The following is a 16214-nucleotide window of genomic DNA, read 5'->3' on the forward strand; positions in this document are numbered from 1 at the left end:
TCCGTACCATCCTTCGTCGGTGGTAAAATCTGATTTTTTTGGCTCCGGTAGTTCTGGAGGAACTTCTTCGTGCCAACCTGGAATAATAAAATCTGGTTTTTCTGGTTTTGCCAGAGGTGCGATTTCGGGCCAACCTAGAACTGTCCTAATCGATGACTGGTAAATATCGACGATATATGGCAATTTTACTTCGATTATCGACGACAACGTTGGATCGTGCGAGGATATTTTTATTCCTGGAGTAGCATCGCCGGTTATATTCGATATCCTACTGGTAAGTTCCTTATCTAGTTGCTCAATTTCGTAACTGCCTGTTGGTATGCCAACGACGATCCAATCGGGAGTTCCATCGGGACGGTTTTTATTGGCAAAACCAAGCGAATTATTCGACGATAATCTACCGAATGATTTCGACCTAACATTGGGCCAGCTGTTATAGACGCGTAACAGTGACAGCGCAATTTCCTTAACGATAATTGGTATTGGAAAATCGATACTAAATTCTGGCCTGGTTGAGCTTGCCGATATCAGCGTTGTTATCGGCGGTGTCGTGTTTGTCACGATTTGAGTTAGTTCGGACATTATTTATATTCATTTGTTCAATCTCGGAGTAGATATTTATCATCGCTAAAAATTCTAGATCTGATATAACGCCGTCGTTGAGACTCTCAGAAAGCAACGACGATAATTTCGAATACGCCTCGTTGACCTGGGATAATTTACTCGTGTATAGAGACAATTTTTCATTCGTGCATGATGATATTTTTTTTGCGATAATATTGAGAACACCAGCGATTGTTGTTGTCGATGAGATTATTATCGTTGCTGCGATCGGCGCGATTGTTGTTACCGCGGATAAGATTATACCTGCGCCGGCGATAATTGCGCTTACCGCGTACACAGCAACGTCGATGGCAATTAATCTGCGTTGATATTTTTTTATTTTTGTTTGATATTCGTCGAGAAGTTTTTTTAGCGAATCCTGCCATGAACGCGCCTGATTGTAACGGTAATCCGATGCGGTCATTTATTAGTTAGTTTATCTAACCAATTGGATATATTCCGGATAAATATTCGAAAATTGCTTGACAATCGGCCATCATCATGGTTCTAACTTGTGGTTCTAGCATAAAGGTTTTTGTTATATTTTTAAATATAGTCATAACAAAAAACCCAGGATAATATTCACGAAAATCATAACCATCGTCTATTGTTACATTGAATTTTGTTATCAAGGAGATAATATATACTCGATATACGCCAGTAATTGGTGAGGTAAAGCTAAATGTGTTATTCTCAGGTGTCCACTCAATATTTTGTATTTTTACCACAAATGGCACATTGCAGGGAAGATTTTCTGTTTCTACCTCCGCTGGTATATTAATACGCGCTAATCTTCCAAGATTCATTGACGATATTTTTGTGTTAATATCGCTAATTTTTGTAGTTGCGTCGAGAAGTTTCGTGTTTAAATCTCGAATTTCTCCGCCGTACACTGACGTATCGAATTTTTGACGCGCTAATTCACGTACCACGTTAATTTCATCGTTAATTTTTTTTATTTTCTCGCTAAGATCGTCGTGTAATGTTTTATCGACCTTTTGACGCGCCAATTCACGTACCACGTTAATATCAGCGAGAATTTTAGTAATTTCATCGTTGATTTTTTTTGTTTTCTCGCTGAGATCGTCGATTGATGTTTTATCGATTTTCTGACCCATCGCGGTATTTATTTTGGTAATATCGGCGAGAATTTCAGTGATATCCTCGTTGATTTTTCTTACTTTATCGCTAAGATCGTCATGCGATGCTTGATCGGCTTTTTTCTTTGCTAGTTCGTTTGCGGCGGAGGAAGTATCGCTGGATGTTTTTATATCTTCCTCGATTTTTTTACTAAATTTAGTTAAGGTATCGTCGAGTTTTTTAAGATCGTTATTTAGCCTGTTAAGTCTTTTTGTCACTCTGTCCTGAAGATCGTCGTATAATGTTTTATCGGCCTTCAGAAGCAACGTTGCTGATAACTCGTTGTCCTTTTTTTCCACATCCGCGATATTAGCCTTCAGGGGTAACTTCGCTATAATATCGGCGATATCAGCGATGGATTTTGATACCGAATCTGACAGGCTAGTAAATTGATTGATACGATCGTTATATTCGTCTCGCTTGATTATATCAGTTATTTTGACGTTGCTTGTTTGTAATCTCCCTTCGCGGCTCTGAAAAATAGCAACTTCGCCAGGATCTACTTCTGACAGCGATAGAAGATTATTAATATCATCCCTGGTTGCGAATTTTGATAGATCGACGTCAGTCACTTCTGCTTCCTTCTTCCTGTAGATAAATCTACCGTAAATATCAACCATGATATTTATCTATGGCATATTCAAATACGATTCTATGATACGGACCGGATGATTTTGAAATTGCATCAAGGACATTAATTGATTCAGGACCGCATATCGGTGGATCCATTAACGTCTGCGTTGGAAGTGTCGAATACCAAATCGGAATATTTAACTTTGACACGTAATCGATAAATTCTTTTGGTGGAGCTAGTCCGTATGAGTCAAAGTAAACAACTTCGCGAGGATTAATCGCATACGCGACCCAGTGTGTGCCAGGGCCGGTATTTGAATCGAGATTTATTATTCCTGTCTCGGTGGGGTTTGGTTTTTCTGGTAGTTGATCCCGCATAAATACGCCTCTGAAAAATTTTATTTTTTTATTCTTTGCTTCGTTGAATAAATCTAAATTTGAATAGGCCGTGCTAATCTTAGGCCGGATCCGTACGGGGGGCGTCTTAGATAAAGGCCGCTTCCCTTTTTTTTACCGTATCGCCCTCCCGTTACTTTGTGTACTAGGTTGTCGCCTACAGCTCCGGCCGCACCTAATCCTATCGCTTTTGCAATTGCCGGAAGAGCCCCGGATAATAATCCAGGAATAGCAGCTAGGAAAGGGAAAATTGCGCCCGTTTTGACCATGTCTCTGATGGCACCTATACTAAGATTCACATGAACGCCGGAATTCGCTGATTTGGCTTTGGTGAAACGTTCACGTTGACCCCTAGTTAGCGATAGTTTGTTAGGACCGCCCTGAATTTGATCGTTTTTCAAGGTTAATTTGGTACCGCATCGCTTTGATATCGCTGATTGGAGCTTTTTCATCTGACCCGGGGTCAGAGTTACGCTGACGTGTTCGTATGGCATATAATAATCGTTTAATCTAAATTTAGAAATCTTAAAATCTTCGATTTTAAAGTTACATTTTCTCGACAGGAGCGTCGATGATTCTCATTCTGCCACTAATTCCTTCCAAGATCATTGTTCTATCGCTGAGAATAACCGCGATCGCTTTGTGATTAAGTCCACCTGTGTTAATTCTGGCTTTGAAATGAATATCAACGACAGATTGTTTTACCAAATCGAGATGTTCCAGGGAAAAGTAATAGATAGGATAAAATTTATTGAAATCCAGCTGCGATATTTGCAATCCCGTATCGATATTTTGATCGCGACCCATGAAACTTAACAAGCGATGATACGCACGAGCCGTAGAATGGTTGGCAAAATCAATCGATATTTCCTCGGATGGCTCTTGTTGGCCGTTTATCCTCAACGATACGTTTGTTGCTCCAATGTGATCAAATATCATGTGACTGTATAATTGATGATATCTACTAGTACGCAAAAAAGCGATAAAGATATGCCTAGGCGCAGAGGTACCTTGCTGCGATGCAATACGCCATGTAAAATCACCATTAATATTGGTAGTTGTGGAATCTGTTGTTGTTGTCAGCCATGACATGACAGATTTACCGCCTTGGTTCATAAATGATAATAATTTTTCTTCCTCGATTATTGATGGGGTTATCGCTGGCATCCACAAAGTAAATTTAAGTAATCTTACTATGCCGTTATTATCCGCGGCATCATTGGGACCTATAATGCCGGTAGCGTAATCGATAGCACCTTCTCGCCAGATAGCATCGTTGCTATTTTCCTTTCTGACAAACGTAACGGTGTGTTTTGCTCCGTAGATAATTTTCCTGAAATGTCTACAAAATCCGAATATATGGGATAACGGGATAGCACAAGAGAATCTTCTGTTACCTGGTGCTAGCATGGACTTTCGCGTGAAAAATCCGAGATTATAATCAGGATAAGAGTTAATGATCATATTTTCGATAGCAGCGGGAGCAGCAGGAGCGGCGCGATCGTTGGGTTGTCTGATAAGAAACGGCCTACTTTCCGGATAATTAGTATTATCCTTGGCAAACATCATACTAGGGCCAGCTGATCTAGTAAAATCATCCGAGTATCTAGCTAGGCCTATTATCGTTGTTGCTAAGTCAATATCGTTGGTAACTGACTCAATCTCTCTTCCGTCGATCATGTAAGTGGCGCTCTTGAATAATGCCATAATACCGTTGTTGACGAATCCGACTCTAAAATCTGATCCATAATTGGTACCATCCGTTTTAACAACTTCCCCGATAACTTCGATATATGCCTCAGATGGAAGAAAATATCTTGTTGTATCGTGAACTTGAATTTCCAAGCGATTAGGTGTATTTGGTTCAACTGCAATATACGAAAAATACTGAAAATCTCGTACGGATATGTCCCTACCTACAGGCTCGTCCATGTCGAACACTTCGTTTGACACTTGTGCGAACATTTATTAATAAGAATTTCATCTAAAACGAAGACCGCTACCCGAAACAAAACTTGTGTTCGCGACTTCCCTTGCTACTTCCTTTGCGAGATTTGTGTTAGCAACTTCCTGTGCTAGGTCATTTATTTTTTTATTTGCTGCGTCGTTTATGGCTTTGCTGATTTCGGGGGGCATTTCGCTGGTACTAGGTAATTTGACAGGCTGCTTTTTACGCATTAAATTTGATATTTTGCTTTTGACAAAATCGAAGCCTTTAGTTGCTAAATTACCAATACCAGAAACGACAGTCTCGCCGATTTTTCCTATTGCTTTTGACGCGAATTGCTTAGCTGCGGGTCCTATTTTAGGGACTACTCGCGTGACGAAACTTTTAACGATATCTCCGAGTCCATTGCCGTGAATATATTTGTATACAGGCAATCGAGAGTTAACTATGCGGACCTGTCTAGGTCTGCGCTGATGTTTGTGAACAATCATGTTATTTCAATTGTGTTGTTTTAATCGATGAGTTCGTCAATGAACTCTTTGTAAATGTAAGAGTCGATGACGCCACCGCGAAATAATCGCTGGCAAATATCTGAGGCCTCGTTGATTATTTCACGAGAGTTATTTCCGGCTCGTTTTCCTCCGATTAATATTTCGAGGCGAGATACGTCGTTGACGACGCTGTCAGGGCAAACGGTATATCCTCTTCCTGTCTTTGGTTCTGGACTACTTCCCCACCCTGACAATATATCTTCCTCTCCTTCTTCTTTTTCTTCTTCTTCTTTTTGTATTATTTTTCCCATAAAATTTTGGTAACCCGGGTCATCAAGATTGACGGATTGTTTCTTTGAAGCAAAATATACCGCGGGAGCCCAATTTTCTTTGGTAAATTTATCAACACGTCCAGATTTCAAGTATTTGTCTCTTTCATCGAAGCCAAATCTGGCAATGTTGATTAAATTATCCTCGTCTTTGCTGAAATAATCGATGGAACTTTCTTCGAAATGTTTGTGAGGAAAGGTTCCCGTAATTCTGGCTTTCGGCTTTGCAGAAAAAGATGCAGGAGGTTCATCGGCGGATTTTATTTGGGGTATTTTCTCCATTTTTAAAGATTGTGGCGTCACCGGAGATTTAGGTTTTCCTTTTTCCCGAGGTAGACTCATATTATGTAAAAATCTAGCCTGTGCAGATTTATGAAATTGATAAAAAATCGGGTCACCCTCAGTTATCCTGGGTATATTAACTCTAGCTCGGTATATATTTCTGTACCAAAGATCTCGCGATTTGATTTTTTTTAATCCATCCTTCGTTAAAAATTTCGCCCTAACGTTAAAAGAATCTTCAGCAAATGCACCAAGTTCACCAATATTATTACCAAATAATTTGAATTGTTTGTCCATCGTATTCCAACCATCATCAGTAAATTTTTCCTTTATTATTTCCCAAGGTTCTCTATCGCTTTTCTCATCTTCTTCTTCTTCTTCTTCTTCTTCTTCTTCTTCTTCTTCTTGCTGTGGTTGTTCTTGAGGCAATTGTGCTTGTTTTTGTGCTTGTTTCAATTGTTCTTCTAGCCTTTGTGTTTGTGCTTGTACGTGTGCTTGTATTTGTGCTTTTCTCAATTTTTCTTGTAGATTTTTTGTTTGTGCCCGTACTCGTTCTTGTGTTTGTCCTTGGTGAATTTGCTCAAGCTGACCCGGCACCACTCGAGTGTGTTCCTCAATATCTTTTACCAAAGGAACAATTCCGCGTTTCCTGAGTTCCTTATCATCTTTTTTGTCACCATATGCGACTCTCTCGACGGTTTCGGTGACTGGTTTTAGCCATTTCGACGATATCTCGGTAATTCCATATTGCGTATCTTCGTGTTCACGAACATTTTTCTTAAATAATTGTTTTGCCGGGATAAGTTTCTTTAGTGCCGCTAATTGTTCTCGCGCTAATCTAGCGGAATGAGGCTCTCCAACTGTGCTGTGTAGGATTTTGGGAAAAGCACCCCCGCGTTGCAACAGAAAAATTAACACAAAAATCTTATCCCGAAGAATTCTTCTTCATTTATTTTTCCTGTCTCGAATGCTAATATTTATTGACACACCGGCGCGACAACCCGATGCACTCAGTCTGAAATGCATGAAAATTAATCTCCGTAGAAGGCTGCAAAAGTGGAATCTGAGGCTTCTACGGAGAAAGTTCGCGCAGGAAGCTTTATTTTGTCTGGAACGGAAGGTCTGTACAACTTCCCTGCTGCTCTGCGTATTCACAAAAAGGGTGGAATTCACATCCATACCTTATGTGTGGTCCATCACAATTGCGATAAATGTATTCAAGAGTCTTTATTGTATCACTGTCCAAGTTGTAGCTTGATTCCAGAAGGACGCAAGAAAGACATTTCTGCTGGGAAACGACAGTTGTCTTGAGGTCTTTGAAAATAGTTTCATATATGTGTTGTTGGATGCGTTAAACTCTTTTTTGTTATATACGTCTAGCAAAAGTTTCTATAGTCTTTTACTTACTTGGAAGTAACCTCCATATTAATAGATTGATTTGAAAAGTTTCATGTGAATTGGTTTATTAAGTTACATTATGATATTCTAGAGCCAGTTGATGCCTTCTTTGGCATGAAATGTAAGTGGTTTTCCTCGATGTCCTTATACATGCATTATTTATTACACGCATTCTGGTGCTATCTAAGTATATTTACCATATGTGGAAGTGTTTCACATTGTAACAAACATGGGGGGGGAGTGTTTGATTTGTAAATATCTATCTATTTATAGTCTTCTAAGATTTTAGTGATTATTTCTTTGATTACATGTTGCCAGTGGCGTGAAACTATTTCTCAAAACTAGTAATTTGTCATTTCTTTAGGAGCAAACTTATCTTCTTCGCGGGACTTGATGGTATCATAGACAGATTTTGTAAAATGAATTCTCCTTAATTTCGTAGCATAAGGAAGTCCCTTGATATTTTCAAGTACAGGGATTTACTAATATTCGGTATGGAAAAGCTTACTGATGGGTCATGCAATTGTAAAGCAAGACAGACCAAGCCAATCTGAAATTAGTATCTGGTGAGTGTTTGGGTGCCGGTTGATTGAAGAAATGTATATGCTGCACTTTTGCGTTTAAGAACCCTACAACAGAGAACGACTGTCTTCTTGACGTCCATGGAAATAACGGAAACAGTGACATCAAGTCAGACTAACAAAAGTGCTGTTTGATTCGCTAGGTAGTGAAAACTATTGCTAGTTATATTTATATAAGGAGGGTATACACTACACTTGCGCATACATTTTGAAAATCTCTGATCATTTCTGCACTTGCATTTACACAGCAGATTCCAAGACACTTCCAGATAAAATACGAAGCCTGGTACGTGGCTTCTAAACTTTACACTTTTTTGTGTGCATCATCTTTATTACGAAATTAATTTCTGAAATCAAAGCGAGAACAGTGTTTCGAGCTCTCCGAGGGTAGGAACTTTTTTATATGTCTCAGCCCTACCGACCGGAAATTATTTGTTGGTCTCTTATTCGCGAGGACAATCGTGGATGTAAAGAAATTGTAGTCTGACTTCCTATATAAAATGATCAACTGCTCGTATAACACTAATGCCATGCTCCAATGACAGTCACTTAAAGTTTCAGCTGAGAAGCATTTTGTACATTATATTATTCATAAAATGTATGCTACAGGTCAGGAGTTATAAAGTTAGTTGGATATTTTGCGTATCAGCACCACTTTGTATAACTTGAAATCTCCGTGCTATAGTGTCATATCATCATAAATGAAAAACACCTGTGCGGGCAACCTTTGTATCCATAAACATCAGGCTCAGTATCATGTTTTCTACCTGTACTGCAACTACGTCATTACTTTATGATTCATGTCTAGACATTATGGTAATGAGGCAGGTGATCCTGATCTAAGAGGATGTAAAAAGTTAAACCCTATTTGATGTATTCTTCTCCCTTGGCTTAAAATGTATAAAACCTACAAATTCGACCGACTAATCGCGCGTTTTATTACGGAAGAAACATTTTTGTTTATTTTATTACTCTTCTTGATTTTAATACCAATATATTTGTTGGATCTTGTTTTGTTGGTGTCTGTTAAATGTGGTACATTATGTGTATCATATCTATAAATTAAACATATGCTTACAATCTCTTATTATCCTTTTAAATATGTAACCCTATATTGATTAGTGACTTCAGCTGAAGGAAAATTATGAATGCGTCTTCATTAATTATATATTTAAAATGTACAGAACATAAAGCATTATAAAATGAAAATGTCATGGTGCTGGTCGATTAGCTCAAATTTTTATATTGTAACCTGACACCGACGTTCAATGACATTTCTTTTATCCCTCTTACATTTATGGGGACTTGACCACGAGCTTGTGCCATGCAAATATTGCCTGAACCGAATTTAAGCTTGTCCCGGGGGTCGGGCCTGTGCATTTGTAAATACCTGGTAACGCATGCATATTCTCTACTATCAGATATTATCTTCATTAAGTGATGATTTACCTGAATAACATAGTTTACATTTGAAATGGCATGTAAAATTCATAATGTGTTTAATGAACAGAAAGGTACATTCTAACATGTTCAATACTTAATATTTCATACCACATTGTAAATGTGATAAATACAATCCCACTTGTTGAGACAAATCGGATTGCCCGTATACCTACTGAGGAGATGTTATTCAAGACTTTGGTCGTACCAGAGATGAAATGAAACATCGTCTTGTAATTAGTGTGAACACACCCAATCAAACGTTCAGATTCCTGAGATTTTACTGGATCACCAATGGCAGAAGTCAACATGAGTTAACTTCATGGTTCACCCTGTCAGATTACCATGCTTTATTACATATACTTCTCAAACTCCTTCCTGACCCCGACACAGGGGTTGTAACAAAAGATTCACATGGACTGTAAATTTATCAAAATATCCCCTCTAACAAACAGTGTTCCATTATACTTTGCCAGGGGTGTACACAGGAAAACAGTATGAAGCCAAGACACCCTGTGTCAAAGAAAATGGGTATAATATCATGTGTTTCCAGCCATTGTTATTATTCTTTAAATCCTGGCAAATTAACATGTAATGAATCCATTGTCTCATATAGACCTTTCCTGTAGACAGTGCTTACATAGTTATCTCCTCCTAGACGATCGGTGTCAGCAATAACATCGACTATTAAGGTGCTGACTAATCCTGGTTACCGAGGATGCAATATTTGTACTTTTGACTATGATAACATATCTGTTAATTTTACACACATATTTCGAATTAATTATTAATTCGTCGCATATAACTAACACAACCAATAGGATCAGAGTATAATTTAAAAGCAGATTCGTAATGACAAATCGATCAATTGTATGTGTTACTCTTTGTCATATGATGAGAGACCACCTCTCCTGACACTGTAATTTTAATAGTTTAGTGCTATAAAGAGTTCCATGTTTTGCTGTTTGCATCTAAAAGCAATAATTTATTTCAAATATTTATGGTACGATCCTGTTGTTATATATCTCTAAACAAATAACATAATATGTGATAGATAAATCAATGCAATATAACGTTGTTAGCAGCAGGGAAGTTCTACAGACCAGGTGGCACAGATAAAATTAAGCCTCCCACACAAACTTTCTCCGTACAACCCTCAGATTTCAAAAATAAACCTTCCTGCGTAAATTAATCAGCGAAATTTCGACCCAGGATGCAATTTCAGGCATAAAAAAAACAACAATTTTGGGGGGGGGGGTAGTAAAATTTATGTGCGATTGCAAGGAAAGGTTGCAGATGCTAATTTTATCTCACAATAAAACAATATAGTTGAAAATAAGATGAGTCGGAAAACTAGTACAGTTGGAGAACCTCATTCGGCTAGATTAGCGCGAGAACAATTAGCTGCATTAAAGAAACTCATTCCGACAAAACAATTATTTAAGAGAAATGTTCGTGGTTACGAAGATGTACAACATGGAATTTTAGAAACTTCGGCAAAATGGTTGAAGCCAGTTACTAAAACAATCGAACAAACTATATATGGTGACGAAAAAGATAAGGAAGATGAGGAAGCCAGAAAACGTGGAATTTTTCGTGCGTTGAAAGGTATTGAGGAGCAATCACAAACATTACCCGATCGATTAGCAATAGCAGCAGCGGCAGCGCAACAGGGTGGACAACCTGCAATTGCCTTTAAAGTAGGTCGTAAAGGAAAAACTGAAGCAAGACCTAGAGGTAGAAAACCTGGAGTAAAAAAAAGAAAATTTGATATCGATGATTTAAGAGAAAATTTCACCGATGAGGGATGGAATATAATATCACAACCGCTATCTACGATATATAGTTTAGATCAATTTGGTCAACTTGCTGAAGATATGTTCAGTATTCGAAATGACTATTTGTCTGATATAGGAAGAGGAAGATATCCAACTCGTAAAAGTTGGTTTAGTATGTTATTTAGAATTTATGATGGAAAAACGCAAGCGAGTGAAAGGGATCCATCTTTTAGAAGATTTATGGCAGCAGCAGACGATAGATATGATCATAATAAACAAATGGCGGAAGAAAGAAAACAGCAAGAGAAAGAAAGAAAACAGCAAGAGAAAGAAAGAAAACAACAGGAGAAGAAAGAAAAAACTAAAACACGAGGAAGAAAAATAATACCACAGGAAGATATTCAACCGCAGGAAACAATAATTCAATCAGAGGAATTAGAAACTAGACCAAAACCTAAACCACGAGGAAGAAAAATAATACCACAGGAAGATATTCAACCGCAGGAACCAATAATTCAACCAGAGGAATTAGGAGCTAGACCAAAAGAAAAAACTTCACCTCAGAAAAAGGAAAGAAAATCGAAAAAGAAAAAAGATCAAAGTGATGAACCGATAATTGTACCCGAATATAAATCATCACCGGCTAGTAGTGTGTTTAAAATTGATCCTAATATAACAGCGGATAATTATTTGGATACAAACTTGTTGTATTTAATCAATACCAATGAAAAACGAATTCAAATGGCTGCGGATGATTCTCTGGAAAATAAAAGATTCTTTTTGCGAAAAAATATTGATGTTGATAAAGTTAAATTACTTGATTGGTATGCGATGATTTATTTTGGTAGTTTAGGAAAACCAATAAGATATTCTGATGAAGGTTTTGGGAAATTTTCATCGGATGTTGGTAATTACAGAATAGCGTTATTAAAAGGGGAAGCGAGAGCATCAAATTTAACAACACCTAAAAAGGTTAGTCCTAAAAAAGATAGTCCTAAAAAGGATATTCCTGCATCAGCATACTCCTACCTCGATCCATTACCTACAGATGTTTCTACTTTATTACAACCTCTTCCTCCTCGTCCCACTCCCCTTTCATTACCTACAGGTAAGGAAAGTTCGCCACCTAAGAGAGAGAGGGTAAGCCATTTACTTGATCCGGAAATTTCGAGAGGTATTTCTGAATATTATTCAGCGTTGCATTCAGGCAGACCAATACCACCTCCATCATTTCGTCCACGAGAACCATATTCGCCACCTGAGAGGAGTGGTACTCCTGAAAAGGCTGTTATGAGCTCATATCTTGCTATAAAGGATAAATATCCTAAACAAGATAGTCCTATAGGGGATTCGCCACCGAAGTCATCGTCATCAGGGTTATCGTCATCAGGGACATCTTCATCGCCGTCAGATGAAGTATTTTACGTAACGCCATTGGAATCTCCAGAAACAAAAAAAACAGGAAGTGGATATTCAGTTTGTCCCGACAGTGTTGTCAATGATGTATCTCGCCTCGAAGTATTAATCGGAGGAAAGCGAGCAGGAAATAATTCTCGTGAGATAGTCAACGAAGCATCAGATATTTGTCAGCGATTATTTCGTGGCGGTATCATTAATTCTCACATTTATAAAGAGTTTGTCGATGAACTCATCGATTAAATCAATACAATTGAAATAACATGATTGTTCATAAACATCAACGCAGACCTAATCAGGTCCGCATAGTAAACTCTCGATTGCCAGTATACAAATATATTCACGGTAATGGATTCGGCGATATCGTTGGAAGTCTCGTCACGCGAGTAATACCTAAAATTGGACCAATGGTAAAACAACTAGGATTGAAAGCGATAGGAAAGATAGGTGAGACTGCTGTTTCTGGTATCGGTAATTTGGCTAGTAAAGGCTTCAACGCTATCAAAAATAAAATATTAAGTTTAGTACGTAAAAAACAACCCGTCAAATTACCCATTACCAGCGAAATGCCACCTGAAGTCAGTAAGGCCATAAATGACGCAGCAAATAAAAAAATAAATGATCTGGCACAGGAAGCTGCTATAACAAATCTAGCGCAGGAAGTTGCTAATACAAATCTAGCGCAGGATGTTGCTAGGACAAATCTAGTAAATACAAGTTTTGTTTCAGGTGATGGTCTTCGTTTTAGACGATATTATTAATAATAAATGTTCACACAAGTGTCAAATGAAGTATTTGACATGGATGAACCAGTAGGTAGGGATACATCAGTGCGAGATTTCCAGTATTTCTCGTACGATACAGTTGAGCCCGATTCAAGAAATCGAAAGGAAATACAAGTCCACGATACAACAAGATATTTTCTTCCATCTGAGGCGTATATCGAATTTGTTGGGAGAATTGTAAAAACCGACGATACCAACTTTGCGGCGGGTTATAAGATAGGATTTGTTAACAATGGTATTATGGCATTATTCAAGAACGCCACTTACATGATCGATGGAAAAGAGATCGAATCAATCACAAATAACGTTGATATAGCAACGACGATCATAGGATTAGCAAGATACTCTGATGATTTTACCAGGTCGGCCGGTCCTAGTATGATGTTCGCCAAGGATAACACTGATCTGGCTGATAGTGATCCATTTATCAAGAGACAGCCAAATGATCGCGCTAATCCCGCTGCTCCCAATGCTAATGTTGAAGATATGATAATTGACATTAATACCAATTACAACCTTGGATTTTACACACGAAATAAAATGTTAAAAGACGCCGAACGAAGATTTTCCTGTGCAATTCCGTTATCTCATATTTTTGGATTTTGCAGACATTTCAGAAAAGTTATTTACGGAGCGAAGCATACGATATCTTTTGTTCGAGATGCCGATGATATCAGAGCCCTATGGCGAGAAGCTGGTCCAGATACTGGCAAAGTTGTCCTTGAAAGAATTACCTTGTGGATGCCAGCAATAACACCGTCGATGATCATAGAAGAAAAATTATTGTCATTTATGAATCAAGGTGGAAAATCCATTATGTCTTGGCTGACAACGATGACCGACTCCTTCGATGTTAATATTAACGGAATATTTACCTGGCGAATTGCTTCACAGCAGGGCTCCTCCGCACCTAGACATATCTTTGTTGCTCTCCAAAACATGAATAAATACGATCAATTACATAGTCACATGATATTTGATCAATTCGAGGCAACAAACGTATCATTAAGAATAAATGGCCAACAGGAGCCAACCGAAGAAATAGCTATCAATTTTGAAAATTATTCCACTGCACGCGCATATCATCGATTACTAAGTTTTATGGGTCGCGATCAAAATATTGATACTGGATTGCAAATATCACAGCTGGATTTTAATAATCTTTATCCCATCTATTATTTTTCCTTGGAACATCTCGATTTGGTAAAGCAGTCGGTTGTCGATATTCATTTCAAAGCCAGAATTAACACAGGAGGAGGAAACGCAAGAGCCATAGCGGTTATTCTCAGCGATAGAACAATGATCTTGGAAGGTATCAGTGGTAGAATGAGAGTCATCGACGCGCCCGTAGAAAACATGTGATAAATTCTAAATTTAGATTAAGTGATTATTAATATGCCATACGATCACGTCAGTGTAACTCTGACTCCCGGTCAGGTGAAAAAGCTTCAATCGGCAACAACAGCGCGACGAGGTTTAAGTTTAACCTTAAAAAGCAATCAGCTTCACGGTGGACCTAACAAACTATCGTTAACTAAAAATCAACATGGACATTTCACCAGAGCCAGATCAGCAAATACTGGTATTCGCCTGAATCTCTCAATAGGAGCAATCAGAGATATGATCAAAGTAGGTGGTATTTTCCCTCTATTGGCCGCTATTCCAGGATTGATAGCTGCTGCTGCTCCCATGATTGGAAAGGCAGTAGGATTAGGTGCACTTGGTGGGATGGGTACCGTATTAGGAAAAAAGATCGTCGGAGGAAGATATCGCAAAAAAAAGGGAGGGATATTCCCCCTTCTTGCTCCTCTTCTTCTTGCAAAAGCGATGCAGCAACGACAAGGATCCGTCCTTTACCTAAGACGACCCCCGTACGGATCCGGGTTAAGTCGAGCCTACCAGCCTCAAATTTAGATTTAATCAGTGAAGCAAAAAAAAAGAAAATAAAATTTTTCAGAGGCGTATTTATGCGAGATCAACTACCAGATAAACCAAATCTCACCGAGACAGGAATAATAAATCTCGATGATAATACCGGTCCTGGCACTCACTGGGTTGCTTACGCGATTAATCCTCGCGAAGTTATTTACTTCGATTCGTATGGATTAGCACCGCCAAATGAATTTATCAAATATGTGTCAAAACTAAAACTTCCGGTTTGGTATTCAACGCTTCCAACACAAACATTAGCAGATCCACCAATATGCGGCCCGGAGTCAATTAATGTCCTTGATGCAATTTCAAAATCATCCAATCCTTATCGCAAAATTTTATTTGAATATACCGTAGATAAATATCATGGTTGACATTTACGGTAGATCTCTCTTCAGAAAAGAAAAAAAGGGAGCAGTCGACATCGATACATCAAAGTTTGCAACTAAGAGCGATATTAACAATCTTCTATCACTATCAGAAGTTGATCCTGGTGAAGTTGCTGTTTTTCAAAATACCGAAGGGCGATTACAAACTAGCAACGTCAAAATAACTGATATAATCAAGCGAGACGAATACCGCGATCACATTAGTCAGTTTACTCGCCAATCGGAGATGGTATTAAAATCTATTGCTGATATCGCCGATATTATAGCGAAGTTACCCCTGAAGGCCAATATCGCGGATGTGGAAAAATCCAACAAAGAGTTATCAGCAACGTTGCTTCTGAAGGCCGATAAAGCATTACACGACGATCTTCAGGACAGAATGACAAAAAGACTTAACAGATTAACTAACGACCTTAAAAAACTCGAGGAGGTATCAAAAAATCTTAATAAAAAACTCGACGAGGATATAAAAAAATTCATCGATACCTTCTCAAATACACACAGCGATCTCATCGAGAGAGTAAAATCCATCAATGAGGAAATTATCAAGATAAATATCTCGATGGGTGAGAAACCATCAATCGACGATCTCAGCAAAAAAATCAACGAGGAAATTATTAAACTCGGCGATGTTGTTGTTCCTGAATTTACCAAGGGGATTAACGTGATGCAAGGACAAATAAATGAGAAAATAAAATCCATCAACGATGAAATTAACGTGGTACGTGAATTG

The sequence above is a fragment of the Sinohyriopsis cumingii genome, chromosome 10 (genome assembly GCF_028554795.1).
Source record: "Sinohyriopsis cumingii isolate HCF-2022 chromosome 10, ASM2855479v2, whole genome shotgun sequence".
NCBI lineage: Eukaryota > Metazoa > Mollusca > Bivalvia > Unionida > Unionidae > Sinohyriopsis > Sinohyriopsis cumingii.